Source organism: Barbus barbus (genome assembly GCF_936440315.1).
Source record: "Barbus barbus genome assembly, chromosome: 5".
Lineage (NCBI taxonomy): Eukaryota > Metazoa > Chordata > Actinopteri > Cypriniformes > Cyprinidae > Barbus > Barbus barbus.
In genome coordinates, this window is record NC_136733.1 from 10,519,976 (window position 1) to 10,547,382 (window position 27,407).

Below are 27,407 nucleotides of genomic sequence, written 5' to 3' on the forward strand. Positions count from 1 at the left end.
GCCTTTATAGCTTTATTAATTTGTGTTTGAACCCTCACAGAAAGAACTGGTTAATAACCCTGACTGCCCACGAATGTGTGCTTACAAGCTGGTGACGGACAAGTTTAAGCGGTGGGGCCTTCAGAACAGGGTAGAATCTTATTTCACAAGGTAACAGCTCTATAATTCATCATATATTATAAGTGGTTTTAATTTAACACTGCATTATTATTGTATATTAGGAATAAAACTGTCCCAAATTCTTTTTTTTTTTTAGATTTTTGATTATGTAAATAAATAAATAAATACAATTTTAGCCTTGACATTACTACCCAAAATATTATATTCTATGCAATTACAGTAAGTGTAATTTCATTATGTAAATGTGTCTGCATTTGGTTTTAATTCAATGGATTTGTTGGGATTTATGTATTTTGTGATGTGGTTATTTACTCAGCAAGAGAAGAAAATCTTCACCAACTTTAATGTTTGTGAACTGTCGACGAGTGGGTGGAACTCAACATGGAGGATATCAGAGGGATGGAAGAGGAGACACAAAAAGAGCTGGAGGAGGTATATCTGCACACACACACTGTTATATGTCAGTGGTTTGCTGTTTCTCCTGTGACCTAGTTTTCCCCATTCTGTTTAATTAGTCATTTAGTTCACCTGTTGTCTTAATTATATCATTAGTTTACTTTGTTTGACTCATGCTTTATAAGTCCTCAGATCTCCCTTAGTCTTTGTCCGTTCTTTTCCATATTATGCTGTTATACTTGCCTGTTTCCTGGAGTTACTAATTAAAATATATTTTATTTATCTCCTTCGTCTTCATGTGATTGCTTCATCAACCTGTGACAGAAGGCTTTTTTGCTGCGTTTTTTTTGTTTCTTTTTTTTCCCCCACTCCCTGTCACCATGGACAATCGTCCGCTGGAGGACCACACACAGGACTTTTTACACCTCGCGTGTCTGAGCCATTACCCCGATCGCTCGCTCTGTGTATTGTAACGTAATAAAAACGTAATATTAATATGTAATTTAAAGAAATAGTTTATTTTAGCTCAAAGGGAATCATATATGATTTTATAGGGAATTTGAACAGACTCACTGTTACGGTGATTCACTGAACGAGCCGTATAACAGACTCTGCACTGGATATTAAAATCCAAAATATAGTGAAAACACTATTTAATAGCACAGTAACAAGATCGGCAGATTAAGACATTAACTTGTGAGCACAAAACAAAAGATACTTCTCTTTTCAATATAAATAAGATTTTATTTATATAAACCTAAGACATAAACTAATCTAACACATGAACACAAGCATTCACACATTCACACGTTGCAGAAAGATAGAAAGTGAGGAAAGGATGAGTTTAAGAGAATGAAAATGTGAAATCCCAAGTTTCCAGCAATATGTTCAATTGCATAGACCTGAACAACCATCAATCACTTATTTAACCCTCGCTTTGAGTTTCTCAATGAGGCTAAAATTTATATTAACTGCACCGATTCAGTTAGAACCTGGAGGTACTTACTTGCTTTGCTAAGGGAATCCCTTTTGTCATCGTCCTTGCAGGAAAGGGGGTTCCCCGAAGTGGCTGATTGGTTGAGAGTTCAGTAGTTGTTGAAGTGACGTCTTGGGATGCCAATGGAGTTGTGGCTGGTAGAAGTTTCGAGGCAGTCACAGACTCGAGTTGAACTCGGAGACGAGGCGGGGCGGCAAAACTTAGCTGAGTACACAAAACTCACAACGGAAAAGAAAAGAAATGAAAGTAAAAGAATAAAAGGATGTAACGAGACTAGGTGTTTTTTTCTCATTGTGATAGCAGCTGGCACGTGGGCCAGAGCACGCTCAAAGAGCAGCGTCAAAACTTGGTGGCAAAAGAGAAGCAAAAAGGAGAAGAAGAGAGCTAAGAGGACGAAAAGAGAGTTTGATGGTGTCCTGAGTTCTTAAACTCGGCTTTCAGACCGTCCCATCTGGATGTCTTGACCAATTAGATACTGTCCTTGCTTGGGGTGTTGCTCTGTTCCTCCACCCAATCAATAAATCAACAAATGTTTTCTGTTCAGTCAGAGGTCCGCACTTTACAGCTCTTGCAAAGTATACTTTTGAACATGATTTCTATAATAAGACTATGATTACATTTGACAAAGAATCGATTGGATGAAACATTTAAAGCATGATTTTTCAAACTCATACATACCAAACACGCATATGAATCCTTCAGCTATTCAATAATGATTAAAAAGACATACATAATATTTGATTAAAACATGATAGTCTAATATGTGGGTTACAAACATAATATGGGGTTCTGCATAGAAATGTCCTTTTAGGATGATTTTATGTGCATATAAAAAAGAAAGTCTTTGTGTAGTTCTATGGAGAACGAAGGCATGTTCTTTAGACAAAGGAATTTCGGTTTGGTCTGTCTTCTATGTGAGGGAGAAGTCAGTCTAAGGAAGCTCGTGACTTCCAGAGTGGAACCCATGTGATAGCCATCTCTTTGACCATCAGTCTTGAAAGTGAAAGTGAAGTGACATATGGCCAAGTATGGTGACCCATACTCAGAATTCGTGCTCTGCATTTAACCCATCCAAAGTGTACACACACAGCAGTGAACACACACACACCGTGAACACACACCCAGAGCAGTGGGCAGCCATTTATGCTGCGGCGCCCGGGGAGCAGTTGAGGGTTCGGTGCCTTGCTCAAGGGCACCTCAGTCGTGGTATTGAGGGTGGAGAGAGATTACTTGATTACTTACCCCAAATTTGACTGTCTACTTCCTGAATTAGAATTATCAATAAGTGTTCTTTTGTCTCAAGGTTGTAAGCTGTTCTGTGAAAGAGGCTTGCTGGTTAGTTTGCTTGCTTCAGACTAGTTGGAGATAGGAATCTGATTTACAGCGTTGTCCTGTTTTCTTGGAGCCTCTCTGTGGAATTTCAGCTTCCCATGTTTCGATGTTCTGATTGAATCTTAACTTCGTCTGACGATTCGGTCTCTGATATCCTACAGTATTCTACCACGCCAGCCTGAGTGAGCGATCGAAGCCACGCGTTCCAGTGGACGGTCCCAGGGACAATTCACCGCATTTGTGGAGTGGGTGCTGGAGAAGAATGGACTATACTTCTCCATCTGCCCCGCTGATGAGGACATCTCCATCTCCACTCCCAAACCAGTGACCAGCCAGCCGTCAACCTGCTGCACGGAGATATCGCCTGAGCCCACTCCAGACGGAGAGCCTAAGCCTGCCGTGACACGTAAGCCAGAGCTGAAACCCGCGACTGAGCCAATCGTCACCCCAGAACCTGTGCCTCAGGAGTGTTCTGATCAAGTGCGTGAGCCGACAACATCGTCTGTTCCTGAGGGAGTTTTAGTGGAGATCGAGGGCTTGGAGGGAAGCCCCACCTACACTCCCGCTGCTGAGGGTGAGCTACAACTGGCCACTGGAAAATATATTGAGGAACTTATGGACATCTTTGAAGTGGATTTGATAGACTGGTTTGGGCAGGTATTACGTAGTGCTCCTAAATCTCCTGTGTCTCCGCTGGTTCCGCCCAGCTCAAGTCCTCCTGTGTTCACTCCCTCTCCCGCTTCCTCTTAAACCAGTCAGTTCCTCAGCTCACCCTCAGTCTGCCCTCCTTCCCTTCAGCTCCACCTTCATCCTCCGTCACTCCGGCTCCGCCTAGGCCCTCCGGATCCTCAATGCCACCCTGGCTCTCCATCTGTTCGGCTCCATCCTGGGCTCCCGTTCCATCGGCTCCATCTCCATCAGTCGTCCCCAGGGTGTCATCAAGGCCTTCTCCACCCTGGCTCCTCCCTCCCTCGACTCCACCCTGGGGCCTCATCCTGGCTTGTCTCTGGATCTTCATCTGGCTCCTCCTGCTCCTGGCTCCCCCTTGGCTCCTCCCACCCTCCACTCCCCCATGGACTTATTTTTTGGACTCTTTTTGTTTCAGTCCCCCTCCTGCTGCACATAGTCCTCCAGAGCCCCCACCCTCCCTCTTCAGTTGGAATTTTACGGCGCAGGGATGCGCCTTTTCAGGAAGGGGCGAACAGTTATATGTTGGTGGTTTTTTGTTTATCCTGTGACCTAGTTTTCCCCATTTTGTTTAATTAGTCATTCAGTTCACCTGTTGTCTTAATTATCGCATTAGTTTCCTTTGTTTGGTTCATGCTTTGTAAGTCCTCAGTTCTCCCTTAGTCTTCGTCCATTCTCGTCCATTCACTTGCCTGTTTCCTGGATTTACTAATTAAAATATCTTTTATTATATCTCCTTCGTCTTCGAGTGATTGTGCCTCATCAGCCTGTGACACACACATTTACACAATACCCATCGTGTTGAATCAGTACCCAACTCAGGGAGAAAAGCACAGGTTGCTATTTTAAAAGATTTTAAAAGATTTTTCCCAGAGTTTCAATACAATACAATACATCTGCCAAAATGAGCTATTTAATGTTATAAAATATAATAATTTCAAATTATAAAAAATAATACGTATGTGACCCGTGCTGGCAAAATGAGTCGGAATGGGCGCATGCTAATTTTGAGCTACAGGCAAAAAAAAAAAATAAATGGTTCATTAAGCTCTCATCTAGCGACCCCACTGCTCCAGATAGTAATTAAACATCTATAATAGGGGTGGGCGATATGGAAAAAATATATCACGTTTTTTTTTAGAAATATCACGATTCACGATTTTATCACAATTCTTTGTCATGTTGGTTTTACTATTTTGGTTTTACAAGTTGTCTGAGCATTACAGCCAAACTAGAAAAACAAAGCCTTTCAAGGTAACAAAAAAAAAAAAAGACATGGCAGATATTTAGGCCAAAGTGGGCGAAGATAAAAATCGTTGTCATTATTTTATCTTTCACATTAAAAAATAAGAACAAAGATACACATTACAAATACACATAATATACAAATAATACAAACAGTGCTTTATTTTCAGGTACAATAGGTGTATTTAGCAGGAGCATTCAATGAAATTGAATGAACAAATATAAAAATAAAACACTACATAGACTGATTCCTAAAGCAACTGTATTAAAGTTTTTCAGTCAAGAATAGTGAGTGATTTTTCTCTTTGCGTTTTGTTGTTTTGTTAACGTTAAAGGAATAGTTCCCCCAAAAATAAATATTGTGTTGTAGAATCTGGTCGGAACAAGAACACACACACACACACACACACACACACCTAATTTCAAGATGACACATTCCTGAACAGGAATCAAAGCTCCACTCCCAGCATGTGACTGGCTGGCCGATCTCCTGTCCTGAATCTTCTTATCTCAGGAGACCTCTAAAAACCAAGATATATTTGAGAAGAACATCTGGATATCTTTAAAGAACAGCACCGTCAATGTTCGCGATCGGTTTACTATAAATAAAGTCGAACAGGGCAAAGACCTTGTCATTTGGAGAGGCTCCAGCACAAACCCTCCCTTATTCTCTGACCATTAACGCAGTAATTCAATGATGTTATCTGCAGGGAAGACGGTTTTACAGCCAACGTCCGAACTAAGGAAAACACCAGATCTCCACGAAAGTGACCTTCCCGCGACCTCGCGTTTCTCCCCAAAAGAGGAACGCGCCTTTTTGCTCTCTAACAGACAAAGAGACGCAATGCTTTGCTCAAGTATTTTAAAATGGACAAATTATAGTAGTTTCTGCTATTGAAGCAATATACTCGTAAAAAATACATACAATATATTTACAACATATATTAAGGTTGTTTTCATGTCATTTATAAGCTTGCTGTGTTATTGGAACTTATGGTGTTGTTGTAATCTTTTGATGTATAATTTTCCTGATCAATATTTGTTCAGTTTCACATGTGTGGTGTGATTATTTAGAATTAAGGATTGTTTCATCTATGGCTCAAGCTTAAGCTCAGCTCGCTCGTTGTTCTCTTCTTGCTCGGTGCTCCCAGTCATATATATTTTTCTCGTTTGGCTCTCAGCGAAGGCGGTCGCATTTTCTTCCTCTCCCTACCCTTATCTCCCCTGCTTGCTCTCTCGTCTTGTCCTTGTTTAACACTTAAGAGACTCTCTCTGCACTATTCTACAAAACCGAAATTATGGATCTGATCAACTGGTCTCTTAACGCAATTGACACAATCTTCTCGACTAGAAGTTTGGGATCGGGAGAACCCAAGTGTCCTGCTGGGAATTTCGCAGCTGGCTACACGGTGGACGCATGGGAGAGGTGGCGGGTCGTGTGTCTGGCGATTCTTTCCGTGGAGGACATTGAAGACATCTACCTATTCGGAACCATGATAACTGGGTTTCTGCTGATTGGATTAGGCTTTGCCCTGGGTTATCGGAGAATTCAGGAGACGGGAACAGCTGTCCAAAACCTCACAAGGCTGCCCATCATGATTGAAGCAGTGGGCAGAGCGGTCGGCTCTGAGACAGAGACTATTAACCGCAATATGGATTCGATCACGGCTAAGCTCTCGGCTTTGGAAAGGAAAATTGATGGACAAGGAGATCAGAATGGGCAATGAGAATAGCTGTGAAATTAGAAGGCAGCTGTTCGCCCAAAGACCAAACAATCGTATCTCTTTTCGGCTTCCCAAAACAACAGACAGCTTGGCAAGGTTGCTCTGGAATCTAACTCCCCGGATGAATGCTGCAGGGAGACGCTCTTTCTTCCCTCCCCTCCTCAACAGACACCTTGTGATTGTCGAGCGTTTGGGCTCCGGCCAAGGTCGTTTCCATGGCAATTGCTATATCGCACCACAAATCTGCGGACTGAGACAACTTGCTTGGAATGCCAGCGCGGCGGATCTCTAGGCACACGAACTTACACATACACACACTCATACGCTCATACATACAGATATTCAATCCAATCCAATAACATCATGGTCGAGCAATGAACAGAGATCAAGACTCAAACTTCCAAAGAAACTTTAACATCTAAAGCCTCAGAAACTGAAACCAACTTCCTGGGAGCGTCATCAAGTCAGAACGAAGCCAACCAACCACTGAAGAGTATTCTCGTGACGACGACCTACCAAGCCGCCAATCCGCGCATGATCTTTCCTGAACCCGGAAGAAACTGAACTCAACTGAAAGCAAGGAAAGTAAGACAATATTTCCTAAATCTGCTGGAAACTGGTTGTATTCATCGCTAAGAGTAAAGATAGAAGAGTTCCATGCGTGTGATTTTCCCTCAGGTTGAAGGTAGAGCATTCTTGAAAACGAGCATTAGAACCTAGAACTCTCTTCAGATCAAAACAATTCATTGCCTGCAATTTGTGTGTGTGTGTGTGTTTAAGTCTTCTGTTTGTTTTGTGTAGCTTAGTATTGTGTTAGAGTAGTGAAATAAACTTTGATTCTATTAAGAAATCTCATGTCTGTTGCTATGTGATTTTTCAAGTCTGAAATGATTTGCCAAAGATCGTGTTACTTACGCTCATGAATTTTGATAAAGAACTATTTGGTTTGTTTTATCGTTGGTCGCGAATAAGATAAACAAAATTGTTAAGAGATAACGTGCTGATTTTAATGCTTGCTGGACAAGTCGTTAATGAGGTATCGTTAACAAGGTATAAGTTGGACGTTTTGATTAATATCGATTAATCATGTAAATATCGATATAGAATCTTAAGAATAGATTCCCAAAAAGCTAAATTAAAATAAGGGCTAATCCTTTACACTGTCATCTGTCTGTCAATTCTGTCATAATGTTTTATTTTTATACCATCATTTACTCAAAAGTTGTTTTAAACCTGAATGAGTTTCTTTCTTCTGCTGAACATAAATGCTATTTTGAAGAAGGTGGAAAACCAAACAGTTGCTGGTCCACAGTGGCTTCCAAAGTTTTTTTTTTTCCTACTATCAAAGTCAATGTGGACCAGAAACTGTTTGGTTACCCTCATTTTTCAAAATATCTTATTTTGGGTTCAGCACAAGAAATTAATAGAGGTTTGGGACAGCATGTGAGTGAGTGAATAATGACAAAAATTAAATTTTAGGGTGAGCTATCCCTTTAATGACAGTCGACAGCATGTTTAGTGTCCTGTCCCTTTAAGACCTGCACACATCTAATATACAGGCAAGTATCTGTTTCTCTCTTAACTATTTACTTTTTAGAGATAACCAACTGAGTCTGCATGTAAACCTTGTGTGTTTTGACAGTATTAGCGCAAAAGATAACTTAGTTGAGTAATCAGGCGCTGTTAGACAGCCTTTTTAGTGTGCGTGCTTCAGGGCCCGTATTCATAAAGATTGTAAGAATCCTCTCAGAGAGCTCCTATTTTAGCTTAAACATTTCTAACTAGAAGTGTTAGCTTAAGAGTGATTCTGGACCAATCTGAGAGCAACCCTGAGCGAGGAAAAGACAAAAACTTTTATCTTAGTGAGGAGGCGGGGCCGACCCCATTGCTAGGAATGACACAGTCTTTTGAAGACTGTGATTGGTTGGTTGTCAAGAAGGAAATAAAAGAGCGCTTTTAAGAGTAGGGTATATTATAAGCCTTCACTTTGAAATTACAGGCGTAATTTTTCCTCTCGCTCTTTCTCTCTTTCTCACACACACACACACACACACACACACACACACACACACACACACACACACACACACACACACACAAACACACACACACACATTATATATGTATATATATTCTTTATTTTTTATTTATCATGCTGTCATACTACCTTCTGTAGTCTTCTGAGGTCAGATTTTGGTAGCTGAGCTGAACCAGACAGTTAATGAAGTGCAGAGGACGGATTCAATGATGGCAGAGTAGAACTGTTTCAGCAGCTCCTGTGGCAGGTTGAATGTCCTCAGCTGGCGAAGGAAATACTATGGAGCGATTTTTGTGCCAATATTTATCAAACAAATCCAGTGTTTTGCAAATAAACACAATCTGCTTTGCAAAGAAAAACTCAACTTTCAAACAAACGCCAAGTGATTTTCAAATACAAAACTCTATTTGAGAGAAAATGCAGAGGTGTGGACAAATAGGCTATATGTATTGTGTGTTACAACTGTGAGACTCATTTGCCTTTTTATGAGGAAACTTGGCTTAATTTTCTCAGAAATGCTACAGGCTGATTTTCTCACATGAGTGCGGGCTGATTTTCTCACATGTACAATTGAGCTACTATCTTCTCCAAAACAGCAGATGGCGCTGTTGGTCAATTTACGCTATTCTCCCGAGACCTGAAACACCTCTTTACCTTTTCAGACCAATATGAGTGGGGCACATGTGAGTTTCTGTCTTACTAGAGCTATAATTAACCATTTAGATGTTTTCACAAAGTGACCCTACTACAGTGTCAGTGAAATTCACAACAAGTGCTGCAAAGTTGTTAACATGATTGATTAGTTCAAAAATCAGAGGTGACATGGCTAAACATTTAACTAGGCTGTCTTTCCCTATAAAAACTGATCCATTCTCCGTACCTCTTATCCTCTGTTGGATCGCAGGATATAGAATATACATATATATTGATACAATTGTTCAACATTCAAAACAATGCAGAGGTATAACAATGTATCGTGTCACAATATATTGTAATACTAAAATGCAAATGTATAGTGGATAGCGACAATATTGTGTACCAAAAATGAAAGCATTTTGAATTTTATTTCGCCTGGATGAGGGCGTGAAATATCATTATCAATGCAGTGATTCACACCTTGAAGACAAAGGCCCGCATAATGAGCTGCATAATGAGCCATTCAGTCAGGTGTGTGACTGAGGGGGAATTGCTACAAGAAAGAATATGAGGAAAAAATAAATTTATATATTTTTTGTTTGTAGTTTATTTAGAATATAATGATATCTATATATCTACACCCCCCCCCCACACCAAACATTGAAAGAGCAGTAATGTCTCAAGCAGCAGCACCGGCACACGATGAATGACTATATTATTTAAAAAAAAGATCATATTGTGATCATATCAGGTTGTCCAATGTGTGTGTTATCCAGCAAGAAAGTAAAATGATGTGGTTCCTCAACCAAGATACTGTGCAAGGGTTCTGTGATCAGTGTCATTAAAAATATCATGTGTGTGGGGAGAGGTAAATACATATAGAGGGATAGAGTGTGTATAGGTAAGAGTGTTATGTATTATAAAAAAGGGTTATTAAAAATTTGCACATTCAGTTAGTTCATTTTATGTCATAAAAATCAGTGCACTGATTCTTACAACATAAATTGAATGTTGACTGAATGTGCAATTTTTTTTATAACACACACACACACACACAAAAAAAACACTCACTTACATATGATATTTTTAATGATATACAATGATCACAGTACCCTTGCACAGTAACTTGGTTGAGCAACCACATCATTTCACTATGAATTGCTGGATAACTCTGTTTGTGACAAATTATCTTTGTATTATTCTATATTAATGGAAAGATCACATAATGATTGTCAATGTTTGTTTGTCGTGTTTTACAGCATTCAACGCATTTTTGATCCTAGCCTGATGCAGCGCAGTTCTGCCGGGATGAGTGGTTCCTGCTGCTGTGTCAACAGTAAAGAAAGGTATAGAAGAATGGTGGGAGCATTTATTTAGATACTGTAGTGATTGATTTTTGTGGTTTAAAATCATAAATGATCTTGTATGCAAAATGATGAGGAAAATGCTATTTAGTATGACAAATATTTAGTGGACCAACACACACGTATTCTGTATTTTTAACAGGAGTGCCAAGAGGACATAAAGTGGAAGTTTGTAAGCAGTGTTGTGCTGGATACAGAATCACCGTGAGTTATTCTGTGGTGAGGTGAAAGGGCCTGCCTTACTCCAGATGGACAGTAAAAATCAACAAATGCCATCAAAGACTACCTGGGGTCGAATCGGATGATGCAAGAGATGTGTTTTTATTCATCTCTCATGACCTGAAGTGGGACAATCACATTGACATTGACTGATTCTGTGATATTGTGAAAAAGGCGCACCAGAGGTTGTACTTCCTTCGCTAGCCGAGGAAGTTCAACCTGCCACAGGAGCTGCTGAAACACTTCTACTCTACAATCGTTGAATCGGTCCTCTAAACTTCATTAACTGTCTGGTTCGGCTCAGCTACCAAATCTGACCTCAGAAGACTACAGAGGGTAGTCTGGACTGCTGAGCGAATCATTAGTACAATCCTCCCCACTCTCCAAAGAACTGTACTTATCCAGAGTGAGCAAAAGGGCTGGTAAAATCACTCTGGACCCCTCACATCCAGCACACTCCTTCTTTGAACAGTTGCCGGCCATCTGGTCGACGATACAGAGCACTGAGCACCAGAACGACCAGACACAGAAACGGTTTCTTCCCTCAGGCAATCTACCTCACAAACAGTTAAATGTTCTCCCCACTGTTCAATAAAACATGTGCAATACCCAACTATCCATACTTATATTTATTATATATATGTTTTTGATTTAATATATCATACATCTATCCACATTCCCTTGCATATTTTGTATATAGAACATCTGTACAATACAATATTCTGATTGTTTGACTATCCGGAGGAGCTGGACACATTCATATCAAATTGTCTTGCTGAACAAGGCTTTAAAGTCCATGCCATGTTTCTGTGAATAATCTAACAAGGTTTATGTATGTATGTGTACTGCATTTCAAGAACTGTTTATCTGATCATTCAACTGTTCATTTATGATAGTTGGAACTTATCTCTTATAAAACACATTTTTTGTAAAATAATAAATAAAAAAATACCTAAGCAAGCAAGGGATGTGTTTATTCATCTTTAAATATGTGGAGGACCTGGACACACTTCATATGAAGTTTTGTTGATGAACAAGGCCTGAATGTCAATGCCATGTTACGTGTTATAATCTATCAAAGCAAGCAATCTCTATTTAGCATATGTATGTGCAGCCTACTGCATATGGAGAATTGTCAATCCTATCAAATGTTAACAACTGATGATAAGTGGAACGACACATCTTTAGAAAATTAAATGACAATTATAAATTTTAACAATGTGTTGTGACTTTTATAATAACAAAATCTAATTGTTCCCTTTAAATTTGATAAATCAAAAAGGTGTCTTAGGTAGTTTAAAATCGAATAAATAAGAATTTATCTCATCACCTATATGAATAAGGTAAGGTGTAGAGTTTTTTTATTACAATTAGTCTAATTTAATCAACTAATGCAAGTGTTTTACAGGCTGTTGTGAAGATGAAATCAGCTCTGTTCATTAGACATATTGAATATATTAGATTTAAGTTGTGCCATTTTAGCCTAGACATCCTTTCAAGAAATAAGAAAACGTGTATTAGTAAAACGAAAGGCAACATTATTTTATTTAGATCCCCGAAACGGCTGTAAATTGCTTCTACATAACGTTACTTCCTGGTTTCCACTGTACCGGGAATCACAAGAGGTGGTAAGTATAGGGGCGTGGTTTATGACGTAAAGTTTCGATGTGGGCGTGGCTTATGATGTCACACTTGGATGTGGGCGGGGTTGGATGTCCACCGCAGGATGCAGCGAGCCCTACTTGTGCTTTTGGGAAACGCAGCCTTAGTTTGATGGTGTAATCTAACTGCTTATTATTAATTATAACTAATTAATTATTTTTAAATGTTGCCACAAAAATATAAATAAATGAATGAATGAATGAATCATTGAAACCAGTAGACATGTTAACTTTGATAACACATCATTTTTACACTGCTGTACATTACCAATAAACAATTTTGGGTAACACTTTAGTTAAGGGTACACAAATTACCATGAATTCATGCATAAATTCATGCATGAATTATGCGTTACTTCATGCATTAATATCTCATGAATTATCAGGAACTAACAAGAATTCAAAGTATTTCTATCATGACTTCATGGATGAACAACACATTAAGACATTAACTAAGATGGGTACATCACCGTGATTTATGATTTATTACGCATGATCATGATGTTTTCTTTGTTCACAAAAAAAAAAAAAAAGGCATTTACTATCCACTGTGGATAAATCTATACTTTTGGTACATGAATCATCTTGAATTCATGCTGAAGGAGTGGATGCCGATCTATACCCTTCACAAAAATATTATTTCATTATTTCTTGTGTGTTTATTAATCAAGTCATTGATCAGTATTTAACCTCCTAGATTATTTGATGATTGACTTGGTTCCATACTGAAGTCTATTCTGTTCATAGGGTCACAGTGCCATGATTAGGTTAAGGTGACCTCCCATCTACATGAGCAACAGTGATTGGGACAACTGTGACATTTATGTGTTCTGCTGTTTTATGATATTGTTTGCAACTTGCTTACTGAGCAATTTAACTGGTATTTGCATAATCAATATTAAATAATCCTGCGTTATTCTGTATTTTTACACTCTAAAAAGAGCCAAGCATAGTGTGTGTGTGTGTGTGTAATGAACCATGCTGAATGCTGATAAGACTCTTACCAGAGCTAGGCCACCTTGAACAGAAGATATGTGTTGTCTGTGTATGTGTGTGTCGGCATCTTTTCCTGAGTAAGTGGAGAAGTTTGTCATTGGATGCTTTTTGATCGCATCTCTGACTCCTGGTCTTCATTCAACACCTGGTCCTCGGGTTTTAACTGTAAATTCCCTTACAATGCATAGAAACATAGCATAATTTTGTGCATGTAAAACTACTTACCTCATGCATGCATACAGGCTAGAACAGTATGTCAATTAATGTGAGAACTAATGTTTTTCATTAATTATGAGTTTTCAAGCACGTTCATGTCATCCTCATATAGCCTGCAGTAAATGGACAGACCCCAACATTGGCCAATCACAGCACATAGCTTGTAAATTCTGTTGGCATCCAAATACAGTACTCATCATTAACTAAGCATTAGCTTCTCATGACTTCATCATGTGTGTGGCCCCTCAACTAAAGTGGTGACCAGACCCCAACATTGGCCAATCACAGCACCTAACTTGTAAAATCTGTTGGCATCCAAATACAGTACACAACTTCAGAAAATCTTAAAGAAATCTTAAAGAAAAAAGATGATGGATCCTTACTGGATATTTACAATAACTTTGTAATTTGTATATGTTCTGTATGCCATGTGTTTGTGCCATTTATTTGTTTATTTTATTTTAGGTCAGCATTAAATATTTCACGAGGAGTCCACATTAGTATCTTGTTACATTAAAAGGTGGCTCCTTACCTTTTAAAAAAGACCAAGCTGTTAGTGAAACCTTTTTTCATCTTTTTTTTTTTTTTTAATTTTGTAAATCCTTTAACAGCTTTATGGTTTTGTTAAGTGCTTTCAGATAAAGGCACTAAAAGTTAACGGTATATATACTGAATTCCTTCTCAGCTCTTCCCAGGCACACTGTAAAAAACTTGCAAATTGTTAACTCAGTTTAAAATTATAAGTTAGGTGGACAACTTTTTGAGCACAGTGTTGAGTTTACTTATAAAAAAGATTTAACTGCATGTTTACTACTATTTGTCTAATGAAAATAAACAATTAAAACGTAAGATTTTGATTTCTTCATTCGAGCGTTCACTTCCTGTCATTGCGCATGCGCAGTCTGTTTCCGCCGGGGTTTCCCCTCATCAACTGCATTTTAGAAGAGGCTGGATGTTCTCTGCTTCAGGTAAGTTTTCTTATCGAAAATAACTTAAATAAATTACACAAATGCTTAACGTAAAACGTTATGTTTTAGAAATACTATTCTAAGGAATGTAATGATATTTTCCAACGAGCTCAGACAGCTATTTAGCGATCTTCATTTGAAGGCCATACGCCGAACACAGTCATACGCCTAATGCGAATTACAAATGCTAAATTGAGAATTATTTTTATATCTATATAAATCTTTGCTTGATTTGTGTTAGAGGAAGACCAAACAGAATCCTCTGCCAGCTGGTCAGTTCCATTTCACCGCGCTTTGATTTCTGCAAATCAGTTTTGCTAACATTAATGCAAAAAACATGATTATTGTTCATCCAGCTACGCCACAAAACAGAGCACTAAGTTACTTGGGGAAAAAAGTAATCTTCCTGAGTGAATAACGTTACACAAGCAACAAGGAAAGTCGCTACTATTGTAGGTTAGTAGTGTTAAATAGAGGGGGAAAACAGCATTTTACATTTAAGTTAGTTATTCTTAACCTTGTTAACCGTGTGGTTGTTTCTGATCTTAGGCGTACAACATAACGTGCTTTACATAACATCCAGTCTAAAACCCCCAAAAATATATAATGTTGAATTATCAGCAAATGTCTAGTATTTCCGGAGCTTAGTTAAAAAAAAAAAAAAAAAAAAAAAACAATTATATATATACGTATATAAGCATAGTGTCACGGTCGGTGGTTGTAGTAATAGGCGCCCACACAAGAGGATAACAAAAAATGTATATTTAATAGCATCAACGCACTCTAAACCATTTACAACATTAAGATCCGACAAACACAGAGGGAGAACTGAGGACTTATAAAGGGAGTGGAACAAACGAGGAAACAAGATAATTGATTACACACGTGATGAAAATGAACGATGATTAACTAATGACAGGAAACTAGAACAGGAACTACCAAATAAGGTCAAAACAGAACTGAAAGGAAACTAAACCGAAACTGACATGTTACATATCGCCCCCCTCCCGGAAGGTGCGTCCCGCACCGTAACATACACATCACGGGCGGGGGGGCGGGCGCTCTGGAGGCTGGAGCAGGGCCCGGACAGGGAGGAGACCAGGGAAGCCTCCAGGGCGGATCAGGGGCCTTGGGAGGCCATGCAGGATAGGAGACTCGGGAGGCCATGGCGGATCTGGAGCCTTGGGAGGCCATGGCGGGACTGGAGATTCGGGAGGCCATGGCGGATCTGGAGCCTTGGGAGGCCATGGCGGGACTGGAGATTCGGGAGGCCATGGCAGGACTGGAGATTCAGGAGGCCATGGCAGATCTGGAGCCTTGGGAGGCCATGGCAGGACTGGAGAGTCGGGAGGCCATGGCGGATCTGGAGCCTTGGGAGGCCATGGCGGATCTGGAGCCTTGGGAGGCCATGGCGGATCTGGAGACTCAGGAGTCCATGGTGGATCAGAGTCCTTGGGCGGCCTTGGCGGATCGGGGTCCTTTGTGGCCTTGGCCTTTGGCCTGGCCACACAGACTGGGACTATATGGCCCCCCCCCAAAATTTCTTTGGGAAAGTTCCCCTCTGGGGGCCACATTGGAGGAGCGGGCTCTTGGGGGCGCTCGGGAGGAGCGGGCACTAGAGGGCGCTCTGGAGGAGCGGGCACTAGAGGGCGCTCTGGAGGAGCGGGCACTAGAGGGCGCTCTGGAGGAGCGGGCACTAGAGGGCGCACGGGAGGCGCGGAGCTGGACGGAACCAGCGGAGACGAAGGAGAGCTGGACGGGACCAGCGTAGATGCAGGAGGGCGCTCTTGCAGCGCGGACTCCTGAGGGCGCTCTTGCAGCGCAGACACTTGAGGGCGCACGGGAGGCGCGAAGCTGGATAGAACCAGCGGAGACGAAGGAGCGCTGGACGGGACCAGCGTAGATGCAGGAGGGCGCTCTTGCAGAGCGGACTCCTGAGGGCGCTCTTGCAGCGCAGACACTTGAGGGCGCACGGGAGGCGCGAAGCTGGATAGAACCAGCGGAGACGAAGGAGCGCTGGACGGGACCCGCGGAGACGCAGGAGGACGCTCTTGCAGCGCGGATTCAAAGGGGCGCTCTTGTAGCGCGGACATTAGAGGGACCAGCGGGAACTCAGGCGGGCTGGACGGGACCAGCGGGAACTCAGGCGGGCTGGACGGGACCAGCGGGAACTCAGGCGGGCTGGACGGGACCAGCGGGAACTCAGGCGGGCTGGACGGGACCAGCGGGAACTCAGGCGGGCTGGACGGGACCAGCGGGAACTCAGGCGGGCTGGACGGGACCAGCGGGAACTCAGGCGGGCTGGACGGGACCAGCGGGAACTCAGGCGGGCACTTGCGAGGTGCAGGAATTGGTGGGCTCAGACGAGGAGCAGGCACAGGAAGGCACTGGCGAGGAGCTGGCACTGGAGGGCGCTTGCGAGGAGCAGGTACTGGATGGCACTGGCGAGGAGCAGGCACTGGATGGCACTGGCGAGGGGCAGGCACTGGAGGGCACTGGCGAGGAGCAGGCACTGGAGGGAATGACATGCCCTCAAACTCAACTAAAATCCCCACCGGCACCTGTTTTTCCCCCCTCGGTGGTTCGGGGGAACCGTTATTGGCGGCGGAATCCCTTTTCTCCGCGGACGGCACAACGTTCATCGCCCCTCGCGGCGGAATCCTCCTCGCCGCGGGCGGAACATTCATCGCCGTGTACGGCGGGATCCTCTTCGTTGCCGACGGCGCAACGTTCATCGCCCCTTGCGGCGGAATCCTCCTCGCCGCGGGCGGAACATTCCTCGCCGTCTCAGGCGGAGCGAATTTCATTGAGGCGGTGGGTAAGGGTGTGCGGCGAATGGCGACCCGTTCTCCCCAAAACGGGTGGCCTGGGCAAGCCGCGACAGGCAGCCCAACATCCCACGCAGAACGGGCAGGGGCGAGCCGCGAACGGCGGCGAGAACCCCCGCAAACGACGGGAACCAGCTCCAGCATTCCGAGCGTTGATCTCGTCTTCTGTAAGCGGTCGGATCTTCTGTCACGGTCGGTGGTTGTAGTAATAGGCGCCCACACAAGAGGATAACAAAAAATGTATATTTAATAGCATCAACGCACTCTAAACCATTTACAACATTAAGATCCGACAAACACAGAGGGAGAACTGAGGACTTATAAAGGGAGTGGAACAAACGAGGAAACAAGATAATTGATTACACACGTGATGAAAATGAACGATGATTAACTAATGACAGGAAACTAGAACAGGAACTACCAAATAAGGTCAAAACAGAACTGAAAGGAAACTAAACCGAAACTGACATGTTACACATAGCTCTTCTTAGCACCATTTAGTTAAATGTAATTTGGCATTATTATTTTGCATTGAATGTGATTCATCTAATATTCTCCTTTTTTTGTATGTAATATTTATGTTGCGTTTTAAACAATTAATGTCAATTTAGTTGGAATGTAACACTGCACATGTCAAACTGTTTTTATTTTTATTTTCATAGGTTTGGAATGCAGTGTAAGCTTTGCAAATTTTCCCGCAGTAGCAGAGAGGTCCTCTAGAAACACTACAGGCTTCGACACTATCAACGGCGATCCTGGCAGCATCCTTGCTTGTATACTGACTGCGTCTGCACTTTTAAAACTGTAGGTGCGTTAAAAACACATTTGACAAGATCGCACAAACACACTGCTGAAGTTACTGACCACTTTAATTTTTAAATTTAAATTTTTTATTCAAGAAATCTTGAATAAAGGTATTTTACACTGCTGTTGTGTTGAAAAGACAGACAGTGATATTTATTCTAAAAAATCTTATTTTGTTTCTTCTGCATTAGAAAGTAACACAGATTTGGAATGATGTGACTTGGCAAGGCTTAGAAAATTATGAAAGTTTTCATTTCTGAACCACCCCCTTTAAGTCATTTTACATGTTACCACATATTAAGCTTTCCCATATACTTAATGTACTTGATTTATTTTTAATCAGAATTTTGTTTTACAGAATATGCGGCTCCGTGTTGTGTTGGCCCCTGATAATATTAGGAGGCTGGATATTTGGGAAAATCTCACTTCAGTTGAACACTTGAAAACAATTCTTCAAGAAAGGCTTGAAATCAAGGATGATTTTCTGATTCAGTTTGAGGATCCTGGGTTTGGAAATGAACTCTGTAACTTGATCAATATAACAGAGCTTCCACCAGAAAGAGCAGTGCTGAAGATACTCCAGAAAGTACCTGAAGAATCAGAACCAGAGACCTCCATTTCTTCTTTAGACACTGCCAGTATGTCCTCCCCATCTGATAGCTCATTCAAAGCTTAACCAAACAAGAGTTGGAGTCTGTGTCTGCTGCACTGATTGGAAAGTATCTGTCTGAAGGACGCAGGCTCAGGAACAGGTTATCACAGTTGGACTATGAGCATCAAATATAAGGTTGGGAACTACCATCAGAAACTATGAACGGCAGGTTGCTCTGAAGTCGCTGTGAACCAAAAAAGAGTGAACAATGGCTCTAGATGTTTGAAGAAAGCAAAGATATGCGAGATGAACTTTCTCCCAGACAACCCAGTAGGGCAGACAGATTGTTCCTTACAGAAGGAAAAAGATGCACTACAGGAGGACAGGAAGAAGAAACATTTCAACATGGCAATTGTTGACTGACATTCTCTCTGAGAAGGAAGGAGATAGTAGATGAAGAACCTCTTGTGGCTGATGTCCTGAAACAATGGCCAGCATTCTTTTTGGAAGATCAGGTGAGTTTATGTATTTGAGATTATTTATTTATTTAAAGATTAATTAACTTGTGTAGTCTTAATTCTTACTGTTCACTGTGTGTGTGTGTGTGTGTGTGTTTTAAGGTCTGTACCGAATTTTACAGAATTACATGATCCAACCTGAAGAGTGCTTTTTTGTCTTCTTTGGATGAATATGCATCAAAGATGATCATGTTTTACCGATCACGTGGTGGAGCCTATGGAGATGAAATGAAGACCCTCCTAGACCAACTTGATCAAGTAATTATTTAGCAACTTAAGTAATTACTTAGTGTCAAATCATGTAAACATATTGTAAAATTTGTAACCTGTGAATGAGCATAATAGTGGCCCGTTAAAGGTAAGCCCTAAGCTTTTGGTTGAATATAACATGCATATAACTTTTTCTGTGTCTTTCAGGCTTCTGATATGCTTGCTCAAAGGAAAGCTACAGCTCTCAAAGGTCTACCTTTGTTTATGAGGGAAAAGTCTGGAAACATCCTGAAGTCTTGCCTGGTAAGTGTGTGTTATCAGTTTGTTATCAGCATATGCTTTTGTCTAGTGTCCGAAACTAATCTGCTAACTGTTCTATAAGCCAAACGGCAGGGGAAAGAGTAGAATGGAGGAGACAAAGTGTTGGCAAAAATGTATTTATTGAATAATCCTAGTTGCATCCTTCTGTGTGATGTGTCTGACAGCACAAATTAAAGTGTTATATCCAAGCAAACACAATGGAAAATTACGGCATGTGTGATTTTTGGGTGACCTATCTCAAACAATATAAAAAGCTCTTTGTGGTCCAGCAGAATTCAATCAATTTAAAAATGGTTCCCTTTCAGTCGCTCGACGACGTAATTGGGATCACTTCAGAGAGCCCTATCAACTTCGAGTATCTACAGAACAAGCCAATGAACGTTGGCGTGCGTGAATGCGTCACGCGCCCCCGCCCCGCCGCGCGGGTATAAACAGGAAGCGGGCGCACGCACACATTGTCTTTCGCTTCGGAGCCGAGCTTTCACTTCCGAACTCTACAGTAAGACTGCCTTGAGAACAAGAAGAGGACTCTCCTTGTGTTGGTGTGACGGCGCGATCAGCGGTGGCCGCGAGCATTGCAGCTCACAACTGCTGTTTTCACAGCACTATTGTGCTGTGTGTGTGTCGGTCCGGTGGGCGTTTCCCCGTGTGTTCATTCACACCGCGGCTACCCCTGGGTGCCTCAGCACTAGAGAGTTATTTTCTATTTTTTGTTTTCACTAAAAGAGCAACACAAGCGTGACCCTGCGTCTTTTTCAAGATGTCATTCCGCTTGTGCGTTTCTGGATGCCATCGTTCCCTGGCGCCAGCAGATGGCCACAGTAGTTGCCTCTCGTGTTTGGGCCTTCAACACGCTGAGGCAGCTTTTGTGGATAGTTCGTGTTCCCATTGCGGGAATATGACTATCTCAGCGCTTAGATCGAGACTCGCTTACCTCAAGGGAGGTGCAGTCCCCTCGCCTATGCCCCGATCTAGTGTTTATTCTGCCCCGCAGTATAGACCTACTTCGGTGCATGACCAGGGTGATCTGAGGATTACCGTGAGGGCTTCCCCGTCGAGTCAACCTCCCCTCGATCCCCTCATACCTCACAAGCGCTGCTGCCAGTGGAGTCCCTTAGCGAACGTCTTGGTCCTTCTCCGGAATGACCAGCCGTTTCCTTTGGGGCTCCTCCTGACGACCAGATGTCGATCGCAGCATCGCAGGGGGAGCTTCAGTCCTCTGGAGATGACGACTCGGCTGCGTTACCCCCTTCGGGGCGTGTGGCGTCCGAGACTGATCCAGAATGGGCGGCTATGCTTTCCCGGGCCGCCGAGAAGGTTGGGCTTGTGTGGAACCCTCCACCACGTCCCGAACCTTCTCGGTTGGACGATTGTTTCTCGGGGCGGGCCGTGCTGGTTCTCAGTGCGCCGCCCCGGTACCTTTCTTTCCGGAAGTGCATAAGGAGCTTTCTAGGACGTGGAAGGCACCGTATAGTGCCCGAAGCCGTCCTAGTGGCTCCTCCTCCCTCGCCACCCTCGACGGCGGGGCAGCTGAGGGGTATGTGGATATTCCCCCAGTGGAGCGGGCCGTCGCAATGCAACTGTGTCCGGCGTCCGCTTCCTCTTGGCGGGGTAATCCACGCCTCCCGTCCAGGGCCTGTAGGTTCTCGTCCGGTCTTACAAGGCGAGGGCTTACAAGGCCTGTGGACAGGCTGGTTCCGCCCTCCATGCCATGGCGCTCTTGCAGGTCCACCAGGCCCAGGCGCTCATGGACATGAACGAGGGTGGTTCTGACCCAGAGCTCCTTCGGGAGCTCCGTGTGGCAACCGACCTCGCCCTCCGGGCTACGAAGGAAACCGCACGTTCAGTCGGTCAGGCGATGTCCACCTTGGTGGTCCAGGAGCACCACCTTTGGCTCAACCTGGCGGATATGAGGGACGCCGATAAATATCGGTTCCTGGATGCCCCTCTTTCCCAGGTTGGGTTGTTCGGCGACGCGGTCGAGAGCTTTGCCCAGCAGTTCTCGGCCGCACAGAAGCAGACGGAGGCCATCCGGCACATCCTGCCCCGGCGGACCGCTGCTGCTCCCACCCGTCCGCCGGCCGCAGATCCTCCGTCTACTCGTCGCCGAGGTCGGCCTTCTGCGGCGTCCTCCGCTCCCGCTAAGCCCCAGCAGCAGCAACCATCCAGGCCTCAGCACGGAGCAAGCCGTAGAAAGCCGACCCCGCCCGTCCAGGCCGCTGCCAAACCAGGAGGCAAGCGACGGTGCAAACGACCCTGAGACGGGCGGCCCAGGGGTGGATCAAGTTGCTCTTCAGGAGATGGCGAAGGCGCCACTCCTTCCCCCGGTGGAGGGCCGGGTGGAGAATCTTCTGTTTCCTTTCTTTTTGGTACTTTGGTTCTTTTCAGGGCAGAGATCGCAGTCATACTGGCGAAGGACGCGATCGAGCCGGTCCCTCCAGCCGATATGAAGACCGGCTTCTACAGCCCGTACTTCATTGTACCCAAGAAAGGTGGTGGGTTACGGCCAATCTTGGACCTGCGTGTCCTGAACCGGTCCCTTCATAGGCTACAGTTCAAGATGCTTACGCAGAAACGCATTTTCAAATGCATCCGTCCCCAAGATTGGTTTGCAGCGATCGACCTGAAGGACGCGTACTTTCATGTCTCGATTCTCCCTCGACACAGACCGTTTCTGCGCTTTGCGTTCGAGGGACGGGCATATCAGTACAAGGTCTTACCCTTCGGGCTGGCCCTGTCGCCCCGCGTCTTCACAAAAGTCGCGGAGGCGGCCATTGCTCCCATGTGCGAGCGGGGTGTTCACATTCTCAACTACCTCGACGACTGGCTTATTCTAGCCCAGTCGAGAGAGCAGTTGTGCGAACACAGGGACATGGTGCTCAGCCACCTCAGCCACCTAGGGCTTCGGGTCAACTGGGAAAAGAGCAAACTCACCCCCGGGCAGAGGATCTCTTTTCTCGGTATGGAGTTGGACTCGGTCAACATGACAGGGCGCCTCACCGAGGCCCATGTCCAGTCAGTGTTGAGCTGCGTGAGCACGCTCAGACGCAGAACAGCGGCACCACTGAAACTCTTTCAGAGGCTCCTGGGGCATATGGCATCTGTAGCCACGGTTACGCCGCTCGGATTGCTTCATATGAGGCCGCTCCAACACTGGCTCCACGATCGAGTCCCGAGATGGGCGTGGCAGAGCGGCTCGTGCCGGGTTCAAGTGACTGTCGCCAAACTCTCAGCTTGTGGTCGGACCCTTCGTTCCTGCGGGTAGGTGTTCCCCTAGAACAAGTGTCCAGGCACTCTGTGGTCTCCACGGATGCCTCTGCCACCGGCTGGGGGGCCACGTTCGATGGGCATGCAGCTTCAGGTCTGTGGACGGGACCTCAACTGCATTGGCACATCAACTGCCTCGAGTTGTTAGCAGTACTTTCTTGCGTTGAGCCGCTTCAAACCGCTGCTACTAGGCAAGCACGTACTAGTCCGTTCGGACAGCACTGCGACCGTTGCGTACATCAACCACCAAGGTGGTCTACGCTCCCGCCGCATGTCACAACTCGCCCGCCATCTCCTCCTCTGGAGTCAGAAGCATCTGAGGTCGCTTCGTGCCGTTTTTATTCCGGGCCTGCTCAACCGTGCAGCCGACGAGCTCTCACGGCAGCAGGTGCTACCGGGAGAATGGCGACTCCATCCCCAGGTGGTCCAGCTGATGTTCAGGCGCTTCGGGACTGCACAGGTAGATCTGTTTGCCACCCCGGACACGTCTCATTGCCAGTTGTTCTATTCTCTGACCGAGGGGACCCTCGGCACGGATGCTCTGTACACAGCTGGCCCCGGGGCCTACGCAAGTATGCGTTCCCCCCAGTGAGCCTTCTTGCACAGGCCTTGTGCAAAGTCAGGGAGGACGAGGAGCAGGTCTTGCTAGTTGCGCCGTATTGGCCCAACCGGACCTGGTTCCTGGAACTAGTGCTCCTCGCGACAGCCCCTCCCTGGCCCATTCCTCTGAGAGAAGACCTGCTCTCTCAGAGACGGGGCACCCTGTGGCACCCGCGCCCAGACCTCTGGAAACTCCATGTCTGGTCCCTGGACGGGACGCGGAGGTTCTAGGTGACCTACCCCCTGCGGTAGTTGACACCATCACTTCCGCTAGAGCCCCCTCTACGAGGCGCCTCTATGCGTTGAAGTGGAACCTGTTCGTTAACTGGTGCTCCTCTCACGAGGAGAACCCCCGATCTTGCTCCATCAGAGCCGTGCTTTCCTTCCTGCAAGATGGGCTGGAGCGAAGGCTGTCTCCCTCCACCCTTAAAGTGCATGTTGCCGCCTTTGCCGCACATCACGATGTGGTTGATGGTAAGTCTCTTGGGAAGCACGACCTGATCGTCAGGTTCCTGAGGGGAGCGAGGAGACTGAATCCTCCTCGCCCACTCTCTATACCCTCTTGGGATTTGTCTCTGGTCCTTTCGGCACTTCAGAGACCACCCTTTGAGCCTCTGCAGTCAGCTGAGTTAAAAATTATGTCCTTTAAGACAGTACTCCCGGTTGCATTGGCCTCTATCAAGAGGGTAGGGGACCTGCATGCATTTTCGGTCGATGAATCGTGCCTAGAACTCGGCCCGGGTAACTCTCACGTCATCCTGAGACCCCGGCCCGGATACGTGCCCAAGGTTCCTACCACTCCCTTCCGGGACCAGGTAGTGAACCTGCAAGCGCTGCCTTCGGAGGAGGCAGACCCAGCCCTGGCTTTTCTCTGTCCCATTCGCGCTCTGCGTCTGTACGTGGACAGAACGCAAAGCCTCAGGACCTCAGATCAGCTCTTCGTCTGTTACGGAGGCCAGCAGAAAGGGAAGGCTGTCTCCAAGCAGAGGATGGCCCACTGGATAGTGGATGCCATCGCCTTGGCTTACGAAGTCCAAGGCGTGCCCTGCCCGCCTGGGTTGAAAGCCCACTCCACTAGGGGTGTCGCTTCTTCCTGGGCGCTGGCACACGGCGCCTCGCTGACAGACATCTGTAGAGCTGCGGGCTGGGCGACACCTAACACGTTCGCTAGGTTTATAGCTTACGTGTTGAGCCGGTTTCTTCCTGTGTACTCGCTTCTTCTAGCCGGTAACATCGAAGCTCCCGCCTTAGTGTCGGCTTGCTGCGCCACTCCCTTCCTAGGAACGGATACGTGAGCTTTTTACTCCAGTCGAGTTCCCCACTTGGCGAACCCTGTGAGTTCCTCCGCACCCCTTCGGCAGTCGGACGTTGCGGAGCGTCCGACGCCAGGCCTAGTGCTCGTATGCTTGTGTAACTTGTGCTAGGCTGGGTTCCATATGTGCGTTCCCTGCGGCGATCCCATATGTGTATTCTTCCACGACCAGCTCCCTGCGGTGAGCCCGTGTCTTCCCTTGGCAGAGTCTGCTCTGCCGTCTCCCCTTCGGGTGGAACCACCCCAGTGACATTCCATATGTTGCACTGCCCCCTCGGCCAGTCCATATGTGTATTCTCCACATGTTACCTCCCTTTGGGCAGGATGTGGCTCCGCAGCGTCCTTTCCCCTGGGAAGGTACGCTTTCCCAGTGTTATTAAGAGTTCACTGTGTGGGTGTAATGGAACAGCAGTTGAACTCCCTCTACGCAGGTCTTCCGCCCCAGCAGTTGGGGGGCTGAGAGTCTTGCGTAGGGCGCTGGAAGTGGCAGCAACCGTGGCGTTTTCCATGGGATCCCAATTACGTCGTCACGTCGACGTTACGTCGAACGTGAGCGACTGAAAGGGAACGTCTCGGTTACTAATGTAACCCTCGTTCCCTGAAGGAGGGAACGGGAGACGTAACGTCCCGTCGCCACTGTTGCTGACCATCGCTGCATGGCCGTCACAAATCTCGGCTCCTCAGCGAAAAACAATGTGTGCGTGCGCCCGCTTCCTGTTTATACCCGCGAGGCGGGGCGGGGGCGCGTGACGCGTTCACGCACGCCAACGTTCATTGGCTTGTTCTGTAGATACTCGAAGTTGATAGGGCTCTCTGAAGTGATCCCAATTACGTCGTCACGTCGACGTTACGTCTCCCGTTCCCTCCTTCAGGGAACGAGGGTTACATTAGTAACCGAGACGTTTTTGATTCTGTCTTTATGCTGCTTTTTACTGCAGGACACAGACCCAGAAGACACTTGCACAAAAGAGATGAAGATGGGGGTCTTCATCTTCAAGTCGTGGCCTAATGGTTAGAGAGTTGGACTCGTAATCCAAAGGTTGCGGGTTCGAGTCTCGGGCCGGCAGGGATTGTAGGTGGGGGGAGTGAATGTCCAGCGCTCTCTCCACCCTCAATACCATGACTGAGGTGCCCTTGAGCAAGGCACCGAACCCCCAACTGCTCCCCGGGCGCTGCAGCATAAATGGCTGCCCACTGCTCCGAGTGTGTGTTCACGGTGTGTGTGTGTTCACTGCTGTGTGTGTGTGTTCACTGCTGTGTGTGTGCACGTTGGATGGGTTAAATGCAGAGCACGAATTCTGAGTATGGGTCACCATACTTGGCAGTATGTCACTTCACTTTCACTTTCACTTTCTTGTCGTTGAAGATGACATTGCCACCATCCATTCAAACCCAAATGTAAGGTGCCTGTCTGTAGTTCTAGAGGAGCAAGTTGTGCTGGATAATGTGCAAGACTTCCCTACAGCTGTTGCTCTCCTATTTGGCTTGATTTATGCCCTCAACATTAGCTATCCTAAAGAACTAAAATACACCTTTGAAACAATTAAGACAGTGTTTATTGGCCTTGACCCCCAGTGCTCTGCAAGAGTCCATTCCTTCAAAAACAAATAGTTAATGTTTAAGTAGCTGCAGCTCATATGGCTAATCAAAGGTGCAAGTACTGATTTGTTCCTGTTTGTTCAGTAGCTGTATAACAGTACAACATATGTGTCACGAATCCGGTCCATGCTCTCCCTGTCAACCACCACTAGAGGTCACCCGTTCACCACAGTGACTTTTACACTCACAGCACATTGGACTCCATTTCCCACAATCCACTGCACAGATCACAGCTGTCACCATTCACACATCACACACACCTGATCACCATTTTCCAATGACCACCACACACCATATAAGCCTGGGACTTGCTCTTGCTCAGGGCCGAGTATTGTTAGCGTATATCACTCCCCAAGCGATAGCAACTCTACAGAGCCATTATCCTAGTCCTAGTCTTGCCTTGTTTTCCTGCCGTGTCTGACCCTGCCCGTGTTTCCTGGATTTACCCTTCGCCTTGCCGTTTGGACTCTGTTTGCTCCCCGTTTGGATTATTGCTTTCGACTCTGGATTATCTCTCTGCCTTGCCCCTTTGGATACTGTTCGCTGATCGTTGACCCACGCTTGCTCCACGGATTGCTCTGTCTTGCCTCTGCCATACCTGTTTGCCGATCTCTGACCCTGCCTGTTTTCTGACCATGTTTTTTAATAAAGCTTTGCACATGGATCTGCACGTCTCACGTCTTGTCAGCCCCGTTACAGAATACTCGGACACACAAGGATCCAGCAGCTTTTCCAGAGGACATTGGCCAGGTATGGA